Genomic DNA, 23,436 nt, shown 5'->3' with positions numbered 1-23,436 from the left:
ATCCTCAGAGGTAGTGAGGCCTGTTTGGAAGTAGGAAAATGGGTTTATATATCTGTGGAATGACCAGGGTGGGACAAAGGACTCTTGTCTGCTGGAGCTAGGTGCAAATGTTTCAACTGACCACCTTGATTAGCATACAATGGGCCGACTGTGCCTGGAGCAAACTCTTCTTGAAAGGCAATTAGATGTCCCGGCCTGTTTCCTCTCTGCTGTTTTTGCTGTTGCAATTTTAGAATTTTTTAATACTGGTAGCCAGATGTTGTTCATTTTCATGGTCTCTTCCTTTCTGTTGAAATTGTCCACATGCTTCTTATGGATTTCAGTGGCTTCTCTGTGTAGTCTGACATGGTGGTTGTTGGTGTGGTCCAGCATTTGTGTTCTCCAATAATCTGCTGTGTCCAGGCTGGTTCATCAGGTGCTCTGCTCTGGCTGACTTCTCTGGTTGGAGTAGTCTGCCGTGCCTTTCCTGTTCCTTGATGCGTGTCTGGGCAATGTGGCTGCGTGTGGTGGTCTCTCTGGAGACCTCTTGTCCACAGCTGCATGGGACACAATGGTAGACTGCTGCAGAGGTGAGAGGATCCCTCTTGTCCTTTGCTGAACGGAGCATCTGTTAGATTTCCTTGGTGGGTTTGGAGATGGTTTGTATGTTGTGTTTCCTCATCAGCTTCTTCCCTCTGCGGAAGAACCCTTTTCCTCGGGGTGGGTCTTCATTCACACCTATCCCAACTGACAAAAGTTCTTGGTCTCACCCTGGTCAGTCTGGTGCTCTGGGAAATAAAGTCATGAGAATGTGTTGCGATGCCTTTCTGTAATCTACGTCGTCATGCCTTTCTGCTGGTGGCCAAACAGGATTCCTTGCTGTGTCTTTGCCAGTGTTGATGCCTGGTTTTCCTCTTCTGGAACATGCAGCATCTCCTTGTCCTTCTTTCTGGGTCCCTTTCATATCTTGGATACGGCATCTGTCATAGACATATGTGTGTGTGTGTGTGGATGGCTGGATGGCCCTTTGTCAGGAGGGCTTTGATGATGTTTTCTTGCTCTGGTGAAGGGAGTGGGACTGGGTGGCCTTCAGGCAGCGTTTCTCAACCTGGGGTTTGGGACCCCTGGGGGAGGGGTTTCGAGGGGGTGTCAGAAGGGTCACCAAAGGCCACCGGGAAACACCGTATTTTCTGTAGGTCATGCATAGGGGTTCTGTGTGGGAAGTTTGGCCCAATTCTGCCGTTGGTGGGGTTCGGAATGCTCTTTCATTGTAGGTGAACTATAAATCCCAGTAACTACAAATCCCAAATGTCAAGGTCTGTTCCCCCAAACTCCATCTGTGTTCATATTTGGGTATATTGAGTATTTGTGCCAAGTTTGGTCTAGATCCATCATTGTTCGTTTCTCGCTTCTTACTGTTATTTTAAAGCAAATTGTATTGTTTTTAATCTAGTTATGTAAACCGCTCCGAGCCAAATTGGGAGTAGCGGTATACAAATCAAATCAAATCAAATAAATAAATAGTTTGAGTCCACAGTGCTCTCTGGATGTGGGTGAACTACAACTCCAAAACCCAAGGTCAATGCCCACCAAACCCTTCCAGTATTTTCTGTTGGTCATGAGAGAACTGTGTGCCAAGTTGGGTTCAATTCCATCGTTGGTGGAGTTCAGAATACTCTTGGATTGTAGGTGAACTATAAATCCCAGCAACTACAACCCCCAAATGACAAAATCAATGTTTTTTGAGTGATGTTCACTCCTTGGGTTGTCAGGTGTCTTCTGTCCAAATCTGGTGTCAATTTGCCCAGTGGTTTTTGAGTTATGCTAATCCCACAAACGAACATGATGTTTTGATTTATGTAGATTTTTATGATTACCGTCAATAACCAGCACCAAAAAATGAATAGGAGCGTGACGTACGTTGAGGTATTAAGCAACATTCCCAAAAGCAGAGTTAAACGCCAGTACTGGATATGATAATAATAATAATAATAATAATAATAATAATAATAATAGAGATTTAGGGGAAAATACAGACCTGGATAATAACTGGGAATACTTCTGGGAGAAAGGACTGACCTTTCCAGTCGTGGGGTCCATGAGAGGAAATGTGTGCAGAACGTTCTAGAGACGCGACATCCGGCCTGAATCAATGGCCAAAATGAGCCAGACCCAAAGGGGAGAACGTTGGAGACCCAAAGGGCTGCTTTCCCCATCTTTGGTGGACGTGTCAGGAGGTCAGGCATGTCTGGGGAGGAAAGGGGAGGGAAGGACCCCATAAAGGCCAGAAAGAGGCCTCTTCTTGGGTTTCTTTCAGGAGGAAATCGGAAAGGGGATCTAGAACTTTGCCCAGACAGTTCCGTGGCTGCAAGGAGGGGCAAGGCCGACCCATGAAGGTTCTCAACCCCTGGAGGGGTCGCAAGGGGGTGTCATAGGGGTCGCCAAATACCATAGAAAAACACAGTATTTTTTCTCTCTTGGTCATGGGAGGAGTTCTGTGTGCCAAGTTTGGTTCAATTCCATCGGTGGTGGAGTTGAGGCTACGCTTTGATTGTAGGTGAACTATAAATCCCAACAACTACAACTCCCAAATGGCAAGGTCTGTTTCCCCCAAACTCTACCACATTTGGTCCAGATGCATCATTGTTGGAGTCCACAGTGCTCCTTGGATGTAGGTGAACTTCAAAAGTCAAGGCCAATGCCTACCAAACTCTTCCAGTGTTTTCTTCTCTTGGTCATGGGAGTTCTGTGCGCCAAGTTTGGTTCAATTCCATCGCTGGTGGAGTTCAGGCTGCGCTTGGATTGTAGGTGAACTATAAATCCCAGCAACTACAACCCCCAAATGACAAACTAAATCCCTCCACCAACCCCCCAGTATTCAAATGTGGGTGTATCGGGTACTTGTGCCAAATGTGGTCCAGTGAATGCAAATACATCCTGCATATCCGGTATTTCCATTACGATTCATAACTGTAGCAAACTGACAGCAACGAAAGTCATGTGATGGTTGGGGGTCACCACCACATGAGGCCCTGTATGAAGGTTGAGAACCATGGGGTGAAGGGGAAGGAACGACAACGAAGAGTTTGTCAACAAAGGGAGCCTTGCCTTTGGGTATTAGAAGAAGAGGGCAAACTGAGATCTGGAAGGAGTCGCATGAATGTCAGGATCAGGACAGAGTTTGGGGAGAGGCAAGCCCCATAGGTCAGGAGTCTGGGCTGCGGGTTCGCGGGTGGGAAGAGCGAGGTGGCGGGATTGGGGGAAAGAGGAGATTTCACAAAATGGGGAAGTTCTTTGTTTTCCTTCATAGAAGAGATCTACCCTTGCTCACTCTCTTCTTGTCCTTTTCCTTACAGTCATGCCTCGGGGGCGAATACTCCGATTTTTTCGGCACAACAAGGTGTCACCGGCCGCCCCAAACACTCTGGTGGTCCTGGGACAACAACTCCTGCCCAGCCGCCAGCCACCAAGGGCTTGGGGCACAAGGAAGAACAAGGTGGCACCGTTGGCCCCCGTGCCGGAGAAACATCTGCAGATTGTAGGGAAACATCTGCCTTTTGAAGTAAGATCAAGGCCTCAGAGGATGTGGGGAAGAAAGACCGTCCCCGTCATCAAAACACCCATCCCTGAGCGCCAGGAGGAGGAGGAGGAGAAAGAGAACGAGGAGGAGGAGGAGGAGAGAAAGGAGGAGGAAGGGAGGAAAGAACAGGACGACGAAGTGCATGATGAAGTGGAGGAAGAGGTGGTGGTGGAGGAGGAGGAGGAGGAGGAGGAGGAGGAGGAGGAGGCGATTTTGGAGGAGGAGGAAGGAGCTGAGGAGAAGGAGGAGGAGGAGGAGGAGGAGGAGGAGGAGGAGGAGGAGGAAGAGGAGGAGGAGGAGGAGGGAAAATACGAAGAGGAAGATCTGGAGGAATTAGATCTAGTAGAGGAGGAGGAAGTACCACCAGAACAACTTGAAGAAGGATGGGACCAGGACGAGGATGAGGACGAGGAAGAAGAGGGAGCTGAGGATGAAGATCTAGAAGAACTAGAGGAAGTCGAGGAAGAACAAGTGCCAGAGTCGGAATGGGACAAAGGCTTAGAGGAGGAGGAGGAAGATGAGGACTGAGGCCCAACAGCATCTCCATCACCAGGTGACAGCTTCCGAGCATTCTCAGCATGCCACTTTTGGACTCTCGCTTGCTGAGGTGTTCCAGCGAGTGTCTCTGTAGATCTTAGAAAACTATTTCTTGATTTAAGTCGTTGACATGCTGGCTGATACCCAAACAGGGGATGGGCTGGAGATGTCTCTGCCTTGGTCCTTTCACTATTGGCTGCTCCTTCCCGGCGGATGTCAGGTGGTGCAATACCGGCCAAGCAGTGTAATTTCTCCCGTGGTGTGGGGTGCAGACACCCCGTGATAATGCGGCATGTCTCATTAAGAGCCACATCCATTGTTTTAGCGTGGTGAGATGAGTTCCACACTGGGCATCCATACTCAGCAGCAGAGTAACATAGCGCAAGGGCAGATGTCTTCACTGTGTCTGGTTGTGATCCCCAGGTTGTGCCAGTCAGCTTTCGTATGATATTGTTTCTGGCACCCACTTTTTGCTTGATCTTCAGGCAGTGCTTCTTGTAGGTCAGAGCACGGTCCAGAGTGACTCCTCCCAGGTATTTGGGTACACTGCAATGCTCCCGTGGGACTCCTTCCTTCCCAGGTAATAATCCTCAGAGCTCGGGATGCTTGTCTGTTCTTAAGGTGAAAGGCACATGTCTGTGTTTTAGATGGATTAGGGGTCAGCTGGTTTTCCCTGTAATAGGCAGTAAGAGCACCTAGAGCTTCGGAGAGCTTCTGTTCAAACATCTCAAAGCTCCCTGCTTGAGCGGTAATGGCACGATCATCAGCATAGATGAAGCTCTCTGTCCCTTCTGGCAGTGGCTGGTCATTTGTGTAGATGTTGAACATGGATGGAGCAAGCACGCTCCCCTGAGGCAAGCCGTTCTTCTGTTTCCGCCATCTGCTTCTCTGGCCCTGGAACTCCACAAAGAAGCTCCTGTTTTGTAGCGGGCTTCCTATGAGGCGGGTGAGGTGGTCATCCACAGCAAACAAGGTCACTCTGCTTGCTGTCAAATTGGATCACACGTCGGAGCCTTCCCAAGTGTCTAGGACTGTGTGATGTATCGGCGAATAATGTGTGCAGATCCCAGTAAGGTGGCCTTTTGCAGCTGGCAGGTGGTAATCTTGTCAGCGCCAATTGTGTTTAAGTCCAGGCCAAGGTCTTTAGGCACTGCACCCAGAGTGCCGATCCCCACTGGGACCCCCTTGACTGGTTTGTGCCACAGTCTTTGCAGTTCGATCTTCAAATCCTCCTATTGTGTCAGCTTTTCCAGTTGTTTCTCTTCAATCCTGTTGTCACCTGGGATTGCAACATCAACAATCCACACTTTGCTTTTCAACATGATTGTGAGGTCAGGAGTCTTGTGCTCCAAAACTCTTTAAGTCTGAATCCGGAAGTCCCAGAGGAGTTTGGCGTGTTCATTCTCTGTAACTTTTTCCGGCTTGTGATCCCACCCGTTCTTTGTGGCAGGCAGATGGTGTTTGTGGCACAAATTCCAATGGATCCTCTGAGCAAGGGTGTTGTGCCTCTGCTTGGAGTCTGTCTGCACGATCTTCTTGCAGCAGCTGAGGATGGGATCTCTTGTTTCGCCTGCTTCCTTGCAGAGTCTACAACTTGGGATCTGTCTTTGACTTTTCAATTCTGGCTCGGATGGCCTTGGTTCTAACGGCTTCTTCTTGAATCGGCTTCTGCCAGAATCAGGCCCTCCTCCTTGGTCCCCTTTTTCCGAGTCCCATTTGTGAGCCACAGCCATGTTTTTTCTATGTCAATTTGTCTCTCAGTGTTTCCCAGGAACTGTCCACGGAGAGAGAGCCTTCTTCTTTCGCCAGTTTTCATGCCGGTATTCCCTCTGTGTCTTTTGCACTTGAGGCAGTTTTCTCCTCTTGACTTCCCTCCATGTTGGTCCTTGACGGCCTTTCCCATCATCTGCCAGTTTCGGCGTGTTTCTCTTCTTCTTCTTCTTCTTCTTCCGTCTGTTTCCCTTGCAGAAGCCCCCCCCCCCCCCCGCCTCCTGATTTTCTGGGCAGGTCAGGTCTGTCGACATCACTACGAGGGTGTCACGTGGAGTGGGTCGTCACCAGTGTCCTTGTGTTTCTGCCCAGACCATCCAGCTCTGCTTGTGTGCCGTTCACAATCCCAGCCGCGTATCTCATGACGGGGATGAGGGCCCAGGGCTCGAGAGCCTTGAGTTGCTCTTCAAAGCCTTTCTGACTCTGTGGACGTATTCTTTGCTGACCACCTTCTTCACTTGACCATGCTTGATGTTGTCCAACTGTAGTCTGCCCAGATATTGATAGGCTTCAGGCTGACTGCATTTTATGGTTTGTCCGTTTGGCATCTCTGTTATGCCCTCTGTTATGCGGTGTGTCATTTCCCCTTCCTTTCTGTAATGCCACCGTGGCACATTTGTCTAGGCCGAAATCCATATTGATGCCAGTGCTGAAGATTCTGACTGTGTTGGTCAGTGACTCGATTTCAGTTTCTGATTTTTCGTAAAGCTTTAGATCATCCGCGAATTTCTTGCTGTTTGGGAGCTTAGGCTTGTTTTCTGCAGAATTACTGACAGTGGGATCAGTGCAATAATGAACAGCAGTGATGACAGTGAGCCGCCCTGGGAAATCCCTCTCTTGATGGTAACAGCTCCATAGCTTTCGTTGCCCACAAACAACTCAGTTTTCCATTGTTTCATCGCGTTTTCGGTGAACTTTCTAATATTTTCACAAACTGCGATGACATCTAGACATTTGATAATCCAACAATGAGTCAAGTACTTTTTTGCAATCTATACAGGTTGTATAGAGGTTGTATTATTATTATTATTATTATTATTATTATTATTATTATTATTATTATTATTATTATTTATTACAATAGGCATGGGCCAATTTCAGCCTTCCCTAACAGGAAATTATGGGAGTTGAAGTCCAAACCACCAGAAGGGAGGGAGGGAGGGAGGGAGGGAAGGCCCAGGTTTGCCCACGCCTGCTCTACAGCGACCATATAACCTAGTTCCAAACTGGAGTATATGGCAGTGTAGACGCAGCCTATGTGTGGCTGCAATGTACAGCTGTATGTTATTTAACAATTTATATTATTTAATTCCAGGCTGTTTGGCGACACCTGCTCATTGGTCGCTCTCTCTTGCTTTGAAACCTCTCAACGCATCCCGTACGAGGAAGCCGTTCGGCAAGAGTTTGGGGAGGCTTTCGGTCGGGCGTAACCCTGGGAGTTGTGGTTTAGTGAGGGACTGGCACTCTGACGTTGTGAAGCCGCCGCTCCCGTGCTTCCGTTGCACTCGGCTGAGGCAGTTCAAGTGGTCTCAAAGTGCCTTCACCCTCCAGTGTGGCCGCTGCACCTCGAGTGTCCCACCGAGTTTCCCCGGCAACCCAGGAATCCCAACAGACAGCGAGCGATTGTAAGTGTCTGCCTGAGAGAACAAACCAAGCAAGATGGGTAGACTTTGGATTCCACGTGTGCTGTCGCACGCTGGGCCTGTAGCAATGTCTGTTTGCAGGACGTGCTTTCTGTATGCCCAGCAGCACGCTGGGGTGCCTCGGCTGAGAGGCCCTATAGATTTCCCTACACCAAGTTCTGCCGAGACTTAAGAGAAGTCCAACCAAGTTCTTTCTTCAGGATAAAATCTTCAAACACGGAAGAAACACTCCTTAACTTTGGAAAATTAGTAACTTCTTCTTCACTCTGCCGACGAGGTACGGGCAACTGCCGAAGAAACGCTTCCTTTCTTCTTGAAGGGAAACCCTTTGACCCCTCCCTGGGCAATCTCTTGGCTTTGCTGGTTCCAAGGTGCGTAATGGCTGACCCGAGTAGACCTTACCAGGCAAAGTCTCTGTAGATTTTCCAAGTTGAAGGAAGTCCTTTACTTTCCGGCCAAGCTGGCTGTATTTCCCTTTTTCCTAGCGAAGGCTGGCTGTAGCTATATTTCCCCAGCGAAGCTTGTTGTGAGAAACGGAGCCTTTTCCAGGCGGGAGAGAGAAAAGCTCACACGTCCTGTCTGAAAGGCTTCACTGTAAAGACTGAACTAAAGGTTCCCTTTTCCCTCCAAAACCCTGGGGAAAGGGGCGGATCTAAAGGCTGCAACGATGATTGACAGGTTGCTGGCCCTAGGATTGCAACCAAATTGCACAATGCATAGCCTACAGGAATTCATGCAAACAAGCACGGAAAGGAAAAAGGGAATGCGGACCCTGGCAGGCACAGCCGTGCCAGCGCACAACTGAATGCTCAAACCAGTCCCATCGAAGGCCCGTCTCAGTTCTGCCCACTGTTTGCCTTGAAAGAGCAGCGTCCTTCTGTCTGTCCTTTCGCGAAGGTGGCACACCTGCTGGTTCAGAGCCGAGCTCGGCATCCCCGAAAATCTAGGAGCTTGGATAAGTCAGATCAATGAATTTGGAGTCCTGGTGGGCTTTTAACTAAATAAATCTAAAACTATGATCCTGACTAAAAATATAGAGAAGAAGAAGCAAGAACTAATCCAAAAACAGACAGGCCTGACAATAACAACAAAAATGAAATATTTAGGCATCTGGATCACAGCAAAAAACAATAAGCTTCTAAAGAATAATTATGAATCATTATGGAAAGAAATTTAAAAAGACCTAGAAAAATGGAAATGTTTAAGTCTCTCCCTTTTAGGACGAATATCGTTGGTAAAGATGAACATCTTACCAAAGCTGATCTTCTTGTTCCAAAATATCCCAATTGTAAGGAACGTAGACATATTTAAGAAATGGAATAAGGATTTAATGAAATTCGTTTGGGGAAATAAAAGGCCAAGAATCAAACATACAGTTCTTATTGACAAGAAGAATAGGGGAGGCTTAGCCTTCCCGGACTTACAATCCTACCACGAAGCCAACGCTTTGGTTTGGGAAGGGAATGGATGGAATTGACGAATGAGAAACGGCTCTCACGAGAAGGTATGGGCTTGAGAAAGGGACGGCATGCCTATGCCTGGTATGAACAAGAAAGAAAAGAAAAGGGTTTGGGCAACCGTTTCACAAGATCCGTTTTGTGAAGAACATGGTCAAAATATAAAAGAAACTTCTATTTAAAGACGCCCCGATGGGTTCCTCCCATGGAGGCAAATCAAAAAAGACTTTTGGGGTGGCAGCGTTTTAGTTAAAAATACTGAAACGTTAAAATCCCATGAAGAAATAAAAGAAGAATGTGAGAACCTCTCGTGGTGACACTATACGCAACTGCGAAACTACTACAAACAGGACAAGAAGGTTGGTTTTTGCCTAGAAGAATCCGCATGGGAGAGAATATTAAATTCAGAGAAGAAAAAATTGATAACTAAAATCTATGACAAATTATTGGTTTGGGCAACGGAAACAGAGACTGTAGAAAACTGTAGGATCAGATGGGCCCAAAATTTGAGAAGGCCAATTCAGCTGAGTGAATGGGACACAATTTGGAATAAGAAGCTGAAATATACTTATGCGATGGACATTTGGCATTTGACACCAAAAAAAATTGGCTCAATGTATAAAAATTCAGATAATAAATGTTGGAAATGCCAGGAGGAGGAAGGAAGTTGTTTCCATATGTGGTGGTCGTGTAAGAAAGCACAGGAATATTGGAAAAATATACATACAGAAACTCAGAAGATCTTAGAAGTTACTTTTCCAAGAAAGCCCAATTATTATTTATTAAATATTACAGACTCGTCGGCCCTTAATTTGGATTTAAATAAGGATATATTATTTACGTATATTGCAACGGCGGCAAGAATAGTTTATGCGAAATTCTGGAAATTGGGGGAAATCCAGAGATAGAAATTTGGTATAAGAAGATTTTAGAGATTAAAGATATGGATAAATTAACTTTTTTTATGAAAAAAAACCTCAGGAAATCCAATAAGAGAGACGGATTGGTCTCTCTTCGAAACACTCACAGAAGAAAAGAAGAAAAAGTTTGAAGACGAAGATAAGACTTTAAATAAAGAAGGACGCAGCAAAGTCCCAAAATGGAAGTCAACATTGTATATATAGTTGTGTGTGTGTGTTTTGTATTTTTTCTCTTTTTTTCCTCTCTATTTTTCCTCCTTTACTTTTCACTATTTTACATTGTTCTCACTCTTTCCATGTAAAGTTTATAGATGTTTGAAAATGCTAATAAAATCAGTTCAAAAAAAACACCCCAGGAATTTAATTTATGAGTTCCTATATATCTTTTTCTTAATGATCTTTACTTCAAGAATTGGTTTCAACCAGCCACTTCCGGTAGTGGCGAAGATGGCGAACGGAGCAGATTTCGGAGGCTCCTCAGATTTCTGGCCCGGCCGAACTGCCTTCGGTTGAGCCGAGGCTCCCCTGATGAGCCTTGGATGGAAGGTGAGCAGTCGAGCCCCAAAGGGACCAAGCCGGAGACCAGGCCGGTCTCCCTTTCACGGGTCCTTGAGGGCAAGGCTGGCACGGCCAGGGCACCCGGTGAGCTCGGGAGGAGGACGCAAGCCGCTCTTTTGAACCCAAGGAAACAGAAGGAAAGGTGGAATTCCCGATGGAAGAAGGGCACCCAGGGCGGACCGGAAAGTCATCGGTCTTTCTCTAAGAAGAGCAGCCAAGAGAAACTCTGAAAGTGGGGGAAAGAGGATCGCGGAGGAGGAGGACTAAGGAGACACCCTACTACTCGTAAGGAGCTTGGGAAAAGGGTCAGCGGTGGGGACGGGGCAGGGAGGCCGGCCATGCCGATGCACAAGGGGCCTCTGTGCCTGTGGGACGCACTGCGGCTGGAGCCAGGCCTCGCCTCCCGGCCACATCGGGTGCATTTTGTGGGAAGAGGCCTGCCCTTGCCCCTCTTCCACGCTGCCCGCCCGCTGTCCACCGGCGCCCGCGTGGGGCCCGCTTCGTCCTGCCTTACAAGGGCGCACACCCCATGTGGAAGAGGCAGCACGTGCAGGACGTGCCTGTCGAGCCCTACCTCCCACCCGAGAGCCAGGAGGAGGGCCTTTGGGGCGGCCAGGGATGATGGGTCTCCGGCTTCCGCTATGCCCACAACGACAAGCTCTCGGCCAGAGTGAGGAAAGCCTGGAAGCCGCAGCTCTTCTACCAGGAGCTGAACAGTGAGATCCTGGACTGGAAGTTCACTGTCATCACGGCGCGGACGCTGGACCTCATCGACGCCGCCGCCTTCGGGCTGGACTTCTACCTCCTGAAGAGGCCAAAGGCTGAGCTGTGCTCCAGGCTGGGCATGGACCTGAAGCGCACGCTGCTGCTGCTGCTGCGCCCACTCACTACAAAGGGAATAAAATAGGGATCTTAAAAGAATTATCCATAACAACAAGGACCCTGCCCTGCACCCGCAGGAGGACATCTACGCCAAGTCCCAGGAGTTTGTAATCCCAGCAGAGGAGGAGGAGGCCGCCGAGTGGGTTGCCCTGAGCTTGGAAGAAGCCTTGGAAAGCAGCGGCTCCGGGAGAAGAAGGATCCCGTTCCCCTCTTCAAAATCTATGCAGAAGAGCTGGTGCAGCCGTTTCGGGAACAGAGCCTGGCTCTCGGAGCCTGCTGAAGGCCGGAAGCCCTGAGAGGGGTAGCCCCTTTGGACTTGGTGGGCTTCTCGTTCCCTTTGAGTTCAGTGGGATAATGCTTCAGAGCATGGCTGGATCCGGAACTCTCTGCGTGGGGCTTGTGGTAGAAGGCAGAAGGGAGAGACGAAGAGTGGAGACAAGTTGTGTTACTCCTGAGTGAACTCCAAGAGACCCACATCCCTGAGAAAACCCAGCCGACTGCAACAAGGAGGAAAAAAAGGAAGGAAGGAAGGAAGGAAACCTGCACGAATTCTCCCTCACAGGAGACAGGCTTCACGCTTTGGGAAAGGGTTTGCAGAGGTGGGGCTGGTTTGGGTTGGCCCCCCAGGGAGCCGCTTGCAAGTCCACACAGCTGGGGGCGGGGGGGGGGGGCTGGGGGGGAGAGGAAGGCCAAGAGCTCTGAGCTTCCTGCTGAAGAAGAAGAAGAAGAAGAAGAAGAAGAAGAAGAAGAAGGGGGGGAAGTCCATCCTGTTTCCCAGAGAGTTCTATAATAATAATAATAATAATAATAATAATAATAATAATAAGTCATGCTCCCCATGCTCTATTCCGCTTTGGTTAGACCACGTTACTTGGAATATTGTGTCCAATTCTGGGCACCACAATTCAAGAGAGATATTGACTCTAAGCTGGAATATTGTGTCCAAAGGAGGGCGACTCAAATGATCCAGGGCCTGGACAACAAGCCCTATGAGGAGCGGCTTAAGGAGCTGGGCATGTTTAGCCTGAAGAAGAGAAGGCTGAGAGGAGACATGATGAGGGCCATGGATAAATATGTGAGAGGAAGCTGAAGCCTAGCATGACACCCCCCCCCAACAAGGGATGGTGACTTATAGTTCTGCAAAGGACAAAGGTACCAGACTGCACAATAAGGGTTAAGTCTTGGTCAATTTGTCAAGGCCTTAACAACAATGAGGACCCCATGAAACTTCGGGAATAGCTAGACCTTGGGGTCTCTGCCTCTCTCTCTCAAGAGAGAGAGAGAGATGTAGTTTTCCAAGGACCATGGGACCGGCTTCCATCCCAGCGCTGCAGGGCTTTGTGTCTTGGCCCAATGGAACTCCCTAGACTCCCTTTGGTGGCTTTTTGAATTCTGCTACAATCGTGGACTTCACTCTCTTCAAGGACTCGCTCTCTACCCGTGAACTTTCTTCAAGGCAACTTATGAATTCATGCTGTGTCCTGATATCATCTGCTTTTTATAATTGGTATTATTAATTTCTCTCTGGCGTCCTGGATGAGAAGATAGCTCCATATGATTTCCCTGTGTATAATTTCTATATGGTTTTTATGTTTCCTTGTATTCCTGACCCTTTGCCCCTTCTCCCTCCAAAGAAATATGTAAGGGAACCCCCTGGCCTTCAGAAACAAAAGCCATTAGCGGTTACTGAAACCTCCCGCCAAAGACACACTGGCATGGATAAAAGAAGGAAATTCTTATCTCTAGCTTCGGAAGATGGCCCACAAGAGTAAAGCATTGTTTGACAAAAGTTTCTGTAAGATAAGGGGAAACTTTCCCCTCTGCTTTTGTTTACTTAGTATTAACCTCAGGCTGCCATCATTGTTCTCCTGTCTCACAGCCAGGAAGGATCAGGACACATGTTGATTCACAACACTCAAAGCAGCCCTGCTTGAGCTCTTTGTCTCAGGCCACATGGCATTTCCTTTGTTTACTCCTTTCCCAGATTCCTTTGTGCTCCCTCATCCCGCCTCCATCTCTCCTGATTGGCTGTCGCCACCAGGTGGCAGAGGTCTCCCCATTGGTTCCTACGGACCACTGGAGCTTCCTGATTGGTCCAGAGGCACCGGGGGTGGGAGGGCCGCCTCCCATCGCCCAATCATGGCAGGGAACAACAGGGAAGCCGGGGCGGGGAGTTTGAAATCTGCAACTTTGAATTTGCTTTAAATATGCCTCTGATCAATGTACTGGTATGCTTTGTGTGCTATCCATCACCACATTGCATCTGATCCAGCTGAATCGCTCATTAAACCTCGATGCCTCTTCTTCGCTTTGGCAAGAGTCCCATTTCAATTATTAATATTAATAAAATTGCTGGAATCAGGCTTCCCTGAAGGCTTGCCAAGGTAGCGTTCCCTCTTTGGTGGGAACTAATGGTCATCTCTCCTTGGAGTTGACCCCCCCCCCCCCTAAAGTTTCAATTGGCTTCAAGCCTGTCAAAATACAAGTACAAAACAGTTACAACAGTATATTGTCCAAGGCTTTCATGGCCAGAATCACTGGGTTGTTGTAGGTTTTTCTGGGCTCTGTGGCCATGTTCTGGAGGCATTCTCTCCTGACGTTTCACCTGCATCTATGGCAAGCATCCAGCAACTAGAACTCCCAAATCTCAAGGTCTATTTTCCCCTCCTCTCGGTTTGTAGCCTGATTTCAGTCCATAACACCGCCACACAATCATTCACCTCATAGAGTATATTGTGTGTATATACACATGTTGTAAGCCACTCTGAGTCCCCTTTGCGGTGAGAAAGGCGGCATAGAAATGCGGCAAATAAATAAATAAACAAATAAATAAATCTGGCCCTGTGGCCACCCATCCATTCTGAGCCCCACTCTGCTCTGCCTCCCCCAAGAACACCAGTGACGTTTACAAAGGCTGCCAAAGACCCTTCGTATGGACGGCGCATGAGAACAGACCCAAAACACTCATTCAAAAAACAAGGGCCATCTTCCGCTTAGACAGGCTCTGAAACCTCATTCCTACAACCACACCACACATTGGAAACAACCTCTACCTGACCCAAAAGGTTTGGAAAGCAACCAAAGGCTGAGGCAGGATCCAGAGAGAGCCACGCAGGATGCAGGGGGTGGGCTGAGAACTTTGGAAGGCGTAAGTTGGAGGATGGAGACCCCCACTCCCATTGACACAGGTCAAGAGCAAAGGAGGACAACGCCAGCCCTTGAGCGCAGGTGGCACATGTTTTGCTTATTTAGGTATTGGTGACACAACAGAGAGGAACAACAGAGGATTCATCAGGTCTGACCCTGCCAAATCGGGACAGGTGTAGCTTACATAAATGCAGAAGATCATTATTCCCACTGGCATTGACAATGATCATTCACATCAACAAGAGCAAATGCATACGCTATCCCATAATACACATCTGTTTTCAACATTTGCAGTACCACACCCCCCAATCAATGTAACAACGGTGATCACAATATGGAAAAAGAAAAGAAATACCCGCCCAAGCCTGAGTTGGAACAGGTGGTGCCTGCCTTGAACGCCTTCTTCGCTTGGTTGAGAGAGAGAGCGTGGTCATGGCGCTGGGCTCCGGCAGGAAGGTGGCACGACTCCTCTTCCGGGATGCAGAGGGGACGCAGAAAGGCCGCAGCCCCCCAGGCGAGAGAGGGGCCCCCACACTGACCCCCTGGCTTCCTTCCCAGCAGACAGGAAGGCGGAGACTTAATGGCAAGCAGGTGTGTGGAAGGACTCAGGACCCCTGGGAGAGGTCTAGGGTTGCCAGCAGGGACCCCATGAAGAGGCCTGGGATTGCAAGCAGGGGCCCCATAAAGAGACATAGGGATGCCAGTAGGGACCCCTTAAAAATGCCTGGAATTGCAAGCAAGGACCCCATAAAGAGGCCTAGGAATGCCAGCAGGGACCCCATAAACTAAAGGCTGCACCAATGCGGTTGGAGAAATGAATTTAGAAGAAAGGGGCTGTTAATGTAACTTTTAGGCAACCATCCTGCTACATTGGGGATGCAATGTGTATCTCATATCATTTTGATTTGTAACACAACACAAAGTTCCAAAATGTATACCTTACTTTTGCCTCTTTCTCATTTTTCTACAAAATGAGATACATCAAAAATTTAGAGACATCACAAACTGGGCAGAATGTTACCATTACCAACGGGGAATGCAGAAACACTCGTGTAGAACAAAACATGGCCAACTCTATTGTATTTAGACTCTCCCATGATGGCAATCCGTACTAAAGGGGACGGGGACGCAGTTCGAATCTGGCTCACTGAACGCTCCGAGGAAGGAAAAGCCCCGCACACCCACATGGCCGCATTGCTCTCAGACGCAATCACACAAAGCTCGGCTCAAAATCCAAAGCATGGCGTTTCTCCCCAATCTGTCCATCACGACAACCGTGATCATGTCCATGCCTTGGACCAGGAACATCTTCTGCGGAGACAACTTCTGAACGACAGACATGCGATACGGTGGAAATAACCTTCCCCACAAGTGAGAGGAAAGGAAAGCAGAAAAGCCAGAGGAATTATAATACTGACATTGGCACCACATTGGCCGTAATAATAATAATAATAATAATAATAATAATAATAATAATAATAATAATGACAAAGCTTGCACATTGGCCGTAATAATGATATTAAAGATGAGAGGAGGAACCCGAAATGAAACCTCTGAAAGCCATCAAATGGGCCAAACAGGCCCCGAACAACGCTAATGAGGCGCAGAACAACTTTTGAAAGGCACCAAATGGGCACCACGTGCCCCAAACAGGCCCTGAACAACGTATCTGAAATCTGTCAGATGGGCCAAAGAGGTCCTGAAGAAGGCTAAACGGGCCCTGGTCAACCTCCCCCTTCACTAGCGACCACTCTGGCCACGCGTGCATCCGTGGAGCGTATCCCATGCCTGGGACCAGGAACGTCTTCTGCAGAGACAGCGCCCGAGGCTTCTGAACGGCAGACACATTGGAAGTAGCCTTCCCCACAAGTGAGAGGCAGGGAGAGCCAAACCCAGCCCCCAAATGCGCAAGAGGAACCAAAGACCTGCCCAAGCGTGAGTCGGAACAGGTGAGTGAGTGCCTACCTTGGATGGCTTCTCCGATTCACCCGGAATGGTCCTGGCGGTGGGTCACGAAGGGCGGTCGCGTGGCTGTTCTGGTGAGAGAAGAAAGAGGCAAGGAACACCCTTTCAAGAATGGAAACAACACACAACATCGACACACGCACAGGTCCAGAATGAGGAATATATGGCTTGGAAGCCTCTATGTGAAATGCATCCTGGGACTCTCCTGAAATCCAGACAGAACACAGTCCACAAGGTTCTGTAGTGGCAAAAAAAGAGAGAAATAATAATAATAATAATAATAATAATGATAATAATAATAATAATAATGACAAAGTTTGCACATTGGCCGTAATAATAATAATAATAATAATAATAATAATAATAATAATGATAATAATAATAATAATAATGACAAAGTTTGCACATTGGCCGTAATAATGATATAAAAGATGACAGGAGGAACCCAAAATGAAACCTCTGAAAGCCATCAAATGGGCCAAACAGGCCCCAAACAACGCTAATGAGGCGCAGAACAACTTTTCAATGGCACCAAATGGGCACCACGTGCCCCAAACAGGCCCTGAACATCGTATCTGAAATCTGTCAGATGGGCCAAAGAGGTCCTGAAGAAGGCTAAACGGGCCCTGGTCAACCTCCCCCTTCACTAGCGACCACTCTGGCCACGCGTGCATCCGTGGATCGTATCCCATGCCTGGGACCAGGAACATCTTCTGCAGAGACAGCGCCCGAGGCTTCTGAACGGCAGACACATGGGAAGTAGCCTTCCCCACAAGTGAGAGGCAGGGAGAGCCAAACCCAGCCCCAAAATGCGCAAGAGGAACCAAAGACCTGCCCAAGCGTGAGTCGGAACAGGTGAGTGAGTGCCTACCTTGGACGGCTTCTTCGATTCACCCGGAATGGTCCTGGCGGTGGGTCACGAAGGGCGGTCGCGTGGCTGTTCTGGGGAGAGAAGAAAGAGGCAAGGAACACCCTTTCAAGAATGGAAACAACACACAACATCGACACATGCACAGGTCCAGAATGAGGAATATATGGCTTGGAAGCCTCTATGTGAAATGCATCCTGGGACTCTCCTGAATTCCAGACAGAACACAGTCCACAAGGTTCTGTAGTGGCAAAAAAAGAGAGAAATAATAATAATAATAATAATAATAATGGGTTGTTGTAGGTTTTTTCGGGCTGTATAGGCATGGTCTAGAGGCATTCTCTCCTGACGTTTCGCCTGCATCTATGGCAAGCATCCTCAGAGGTTGTGAGTAATAATAATACGCTTGGGAAGTGTTCGACTTGTGATTTCGTGATACGAAACCCAGCATAGAGATCTCGTTTGCTGTGAAATACTGTGCTTGTGTGTCAATAATAATAATAGTCTTTATTTATACCCCCCCCCCCCCCCCACCATCTATCTCCCCAAAAGGGACCCGGGACCACTTACTTGAGGCCAAGCCCGGTAATGCATTACAGCAAAATAAATACAGAATAAACAAAATAAATCATAATAAAATCAGTAGAACAGAAGAGTAAAACAAAACAGTTGGAAACAACAAAGGGAAAAATCAACCATAATGGAGGGGCCAAATCTCTGACATAAATCGATAAAACTCTGGATGAGACAAGAATGCGAAGGTCTGTTTGTGGGGGGGAACTCGTGGGGGGCGGAAAGGGGGGCGGGCATTCTGAAAGTGGGGGGGGGGGTGCAATAGGAGGACGGCATTGTGGGAGAAAGGACAGAAGAGAAGGGTACGGTCACTCTCCAAAGGCACATGGAAAGAGCACATCGGAAGAAATGCAATCATCGACCACATTAACAGAGGCACAGCTTCCCATCTGAGAATCCTTAAGGCGCTGGTTCTGCCGCTTCCTCCCTTCGAAGCATCGCCCGCGTCACCTGTTTGGCATCCTCTGTTCGGGAGGGGCCAAGTGGCCCTTGGCTGCGCGTTGTCTGGACACCTCCAAAACAGAGGATGCCTCCAGGCAACAAAGGCCATGCTACCTCTAGGCAGAGACCCTCACTGATTGACTTTGCAGCTTCGTGTTGACTCAGTGCTATTCCAGCTTGGGAATTGCTTCACTCTTGCTCCAAACAGGCAAGGGCTCTTTCTCCCACCCTGGACATCACAGCACAGGGATGATATATAATATAACCGCCCACTTGCCTCATTTCCAACAGAACCTCTGAAGGCGCCATTAGCATCTTAGCATTCAGAGGACAAAGGTCAGGAGAGAATGCCGCTGGAACACACTGGTCAGGCAGCCCAAAAAACCCATAACACCTCAATGATTTTGGCCATGAACATCATCATCATCGGAAAGGCCTTTGTGCCGTTGAACCAAGGTCAAAATTATCATTATTATAAAAAGGCCTATGTGCCAATCATCTACTTCTGCTTCATGGACGATTCCAAAGCCTTGGACTGTGTGGATCATCATAAATGGTGGCAAGTTCTTGGTGGGATGGGCATCCCAAGCCCCCTTCCCTCTCTCCTGAGGAATCTGTCCAAGGACCAAGGAGCCACAGTCAGAACTGACCACGGAACAGGAGACGGGTTCCAGATTGGGAAAGGCATCCAGCAAGGCTGCATCCTCTCACCCAACCTTTTGAACGTGTGTGCAGAACACATCATGCGAGGATGTGCGGGGCTTGAGGAATGCAAGGCTGGGGTGGAAATGGCTGGAAGAAACATTAACAACCTCAGATATGCAGATGACACCACTCTGATGGCCGAAAGCGAGGAGGAGCTGAGGAGCCTTCTCATCAAGGTGGAAGAAGAAAGCGCAAAAGCCGGGTGGCAGCTCAACATTAAAAAACTAAGATTATGGCAACAAGACTGATTGACAATTGGGAAATAGAGGGAGAAAATGTGGAGGCCGTGACAGGGTTTGTATTTCTAGGTGCAAAGATGAGTGCAGATGCAGACTGTGGCCAGGAAATCAGAAGATGCTTCCTTCTTGGGAGGAGAGCAATGTCCAGTCTCGATAAAATAGTCAAGAGTAGAGACATCAGACTGGCAACCAAGATCCATTGCCTAGTCAAAGCCATGGTCTTCCCTGTAGTAAACTACGGATGTGAGAGCTGTACCTTCGGGAAGGCTGAGCAAAGGAAGATCGATGCTTTTGAGCTGTGGTGTTGGAGGAAAGTGCTGAGAGTGCCTTGGACTGCGAGAAGATCCAACCAGTCCATCCTCCAGGAAATAAAGCCCGGCTGCTCACTGGAGGGAAGGAGACTAGAGGGAAAGCGGAAGTCCTTTGAATGCCACATCATGAGGAGGCAGCAAAGCCTGGAGAAGGGAATGATGCTGGGGAAAGTGGAAGGGAAAAGGAAGAGGGGCCGACCAAGGGCAAGATGGATGGATGGCATCCTTGAAGTGACTGGACTGACCTTGAAGGAGCTGGGGGTGGTGACGGCCTACAGGGAGCTCTGGCGTGGGATGGTCCAGGAGGTCACGAAGAGTCGGAGACGACTGAACGAATGAACAACAACATGTGCCAATGTTCATATCAATAATAATATGCATTATTATTATTATTATTATTATTCCTACAATGGCCTGTGTCAATATTCCTATTATAATTATGACCTTGGAAGCTGCAAGGCCATTAAAAGGCTCACCCAGGTGGCCCATGGAAACACCCACGCCTCCCTCCAGCCCACCGGCCTCATTCCCAACAGAACCTCTGAAGGCGCCATTCGCATCTTCTGAGCATTCACAGGCCAAAGGTCAGGAGAGAGTGCTGCGGGAACACACTGCTGATTGGTTTATTTCAAACATTGGTGCCCCATTGTCCTTCTCAACCCCCCCCCCCCAATTCGATGCCAACATATACAATATAACAATATAACACAAGTTAAACATTAATTAAAACATTAAATTATAAAATATCCATTTAAAGAACCAGAAACAATGTAGCCGCATCCAAGTTCAATACTTAATAACAACTGTAATAAATATACTTATATACAAATAAATATAACAAAATAATATGAATAACAAAAATAATAATTTAATAATATATATGTCTATAAAATTATCTATATATATATAATATAAAAATATAAAAATTAAAAATAATATTTTATATAGAAATAATTATACTAACAAAATAATATAATTAACAAAATAATAATTTAATAGTCTATATAATAAAAATATATAAAATACTACAAATAAAATATCAATATATAACATATAAACAAATAAGGCAGCCCAAAAAACTCATAACCACTCAGTGATTTCCGCCATGAAATGAAATGCTCCTCCAGGTGGACCCTGGAAACACTCCCTCCTCTTTCCAACAGGCAGGAATGCTTTTTCCCACTCTGCCCATTATTCCACAGGGAATTAGAGAGAGAGAGAGAGAGAGAGAGAGAGAGACCCCACTTGCCTCGTTTCCTGCAGACCTGGTGTCAACCTCTGAGCCTGCCAGCCAGAGATGCAGGCGAAACGTCAGGAGAGAATGCTACTGGGACCTGGCCAGGCAGCCAGGAGAACCCACCGCCGCCCCGCCCTGGCCCCGCCCACCAGGAAAGCCTTCCTTCCACAAGGCATTATTAGACGCCTCTCGGCTCCTTCCCGCCCAAACGTCCTCCTCCGAGCTTCCCATTGGCCGCCTGAGCTGTCAATCACAGAAAGGCGCGCGGCTGCTGCGTGGGGCGCAGGTGGGTCGAGCTCGGATCAGGAGCCGGGAAGCGGGAAGGCGCGCGCATGCGCAGCGCGACCCTTTGGGCAGCTGAGCCTTTTCCCACGCTTGATTGGCATCAGCTGCGGATTGATTGTGTATATGATATATGCATGTAACATTCTACATATGACATTGTACATATATATGTAACATTATGTGTATATGTAGATATAACTTTATGTGTGTGTAGCATTGTATATATTATAAAAATATTACATATATAGAGATATTATAGAGAGAGACGCGCACTGCCGTAAATATATAATCCATCCTATGTCTCTGTGTGTGTGTGTATATATCTCAATAGGATTGTTCTTCTCCTTGGTTCTCCTTCATATCGTGGCCAATGCGCCAATCCGTCCGTGAGCCAGTGGCGCAGAGGGTTGAACCGCTGAGCTGCCGAACTTGTTGACTGAAAGGTCGCAGGTTTGAATCCGGAGAACGAGGAGAGCTCCCGCTGTTAGCCCCAGCTCCTGCCAACCTGGCATGCAAATGTGGGTAGTAGATCCATAGGAACTGTCCCGAAAGGGGAAAGTAGCGACGCTCTACGAAGTCCTGGCAGTGGCCACGTGACCTTGGAGGTGGCTATGGACAACGCCGGCTCTTTGGTTTAGAAAGGGAGAGGAAGACCAAGCCCCCGAGTTGGGCACGACTGGACTTCATGTCAGGGAAAACCTTTATCTTCTGCTGTATTTTTATTATTGTTATTGTTAGTAGTAGTAGTAGTAGTAGTATTAAACTTGGCTTCTTTCCCGCCGCCACCACCTCCCCTCAGGGACTCAGGGCGGCCCACACGAGGCCAAGCCCAGCCAATGCCATTAATAAAGCCAAGTACACACCGCAGGTCATCATGACTCCAATGAAAGGCAAACCCTAAAAGCAAAGCCAGGCAAGGCAGGCCGGGGGGGGGGGGGGAGAGAGAGAGAGAGAGACCCGGGTGGGCATGTCCCTTGGCCGCCCCCTCAAATTGCCTCAGAAGAGGAAGAGGAAGAGGGCCGGCCTGTTTCATTGAGGAATTCTTTGTGATATCCCAAGCCTTTCCCTCAGGAATCGCCTCAAAAGTCACAAGGCCTTTCCCCAGAGAAGAATAAAGGCCTCGTGAAGTAGAAAACCCCTCTTTAGTTTCCTAATGATTAATTGTATTTTCCCAAAATCACAAGGCTTTTCTCCAGAGAAGCACAAAGGGGGGCAGCATTTTAAAAACTTTACACAGCTTTCCAGAGGAAAGAAGAAGAAGAAGAAGACTGCCTTTTGTTTGCCGATTTGAGTGATTCCCTCCCTTGAGACCCACAAGGAGCCATCAGAGGCGCATTTCTTTACTTTTAGCCATAACTTCTACCTCAGGAAATGGGTTTCTTCTCATCCAGACTACTTCTTTTAACGTTATTTGTATTTCTCTTCTTGTTATTTTGGTGATTTATTTCTTTATCTCCAACTTTTGCCTCAGAAATTGCCCCAGAATAGAATAATAGAATCATAGAATAGAATCATAGAATTAAAGAGTTGGAAGAGACCTCATGGGCCATCCAGTCCAACCCCATTCTGCCAAGAAGCAGGAATATTGCATTCAAATCACCCCTGACAGATGGCCATCCAGCCTCTGCTTAAAAGCTTCCAAAGAAGGAGCCTCCACCACACTCCGGGGCAGAGAGTTCCACTGCTGAACGGCTCTCACAGTCAGGAAGTTCTTCCTAATGTTCAGATGGAATCTTCTCTCTTGTAGTTTGAAGCCATTGTTCCGCGTCCTAGTCTCCAAGGAAGCAGAAAACAAGCTTGCTCCCTCCTCCCTGTGGCTTCCTCTCACATATTTATACATGGCTATCATATCTCCTCTCAGCCTTCTCTTCTTCAGGCTAAACATGCCCAGTTCCCTAAGCCGCTCCTCATAGGGCTTGTTCTCCAGACCCTTGATCATTTTAGTCGCCCTCCTCTGGACACATTCCAGCTTGTCAATATCACTCTTGAATTGTGGTGCCCACAATTGGACACAATATTCCAGATGTGGTCTAACCAAAGCAGAATAGAGGGGTAGCATTACTTCCTTAGATCTAGACACTATGCTTCTATTGATGCAGGCCAAAATCCCATTGGCTTTTTTTGCCGCCACGTCACATTGTTGGCTCATGTTTAACTTGTTGTCCACGAGGACTCCAAGATCTTTTTCACACGTACTGCTCTCGAGCCAGGCATTGTCCCCCATTCTGTATCTTTGCATTTCGTTTTTTCTGCCAAAGTGGAGTATCTTGCATTTGTCGCTGTTGAACTTCATTGTGTTAGTTTTGGCCCATCTCTCTAATCTGTCAAGATCGTTTTGA

General features: G+C 47.8%; 1 pseudogene; it reads left to right on the top strand.

The window, feature by feature from the left end:
- Positions 1-10,782: 10,782 nt before the first annotated feature.
- On the top strand, positions 10,783-11,622 carry LOC132762771 (large ribosomal subunit protein bL28m-like; annotated as a pseudogene).
- Positions 11,623-23,436: the final 11,814 nt, after the last annotated feature.

This window comes from Anolis sagrei, chromosome 9 (genome assembly GCF_037176765.1).
Source record: "Anolis sagrei isolate rAnoSag1 chromosome 9, rAnoSag1.mat, whole genome shotgun sequence".
Classification (NCBI taxonomy): Eukaryota; Metazoa; Chordata; class Lepidosauria; order Squamata; family Dactyloidae; genus Anolis; species Anolis sagrei.
Note: the sequence above shows the minus strand (reverse complement) of the source record. Positions and strands in the feature narration are given on the sequence as shown.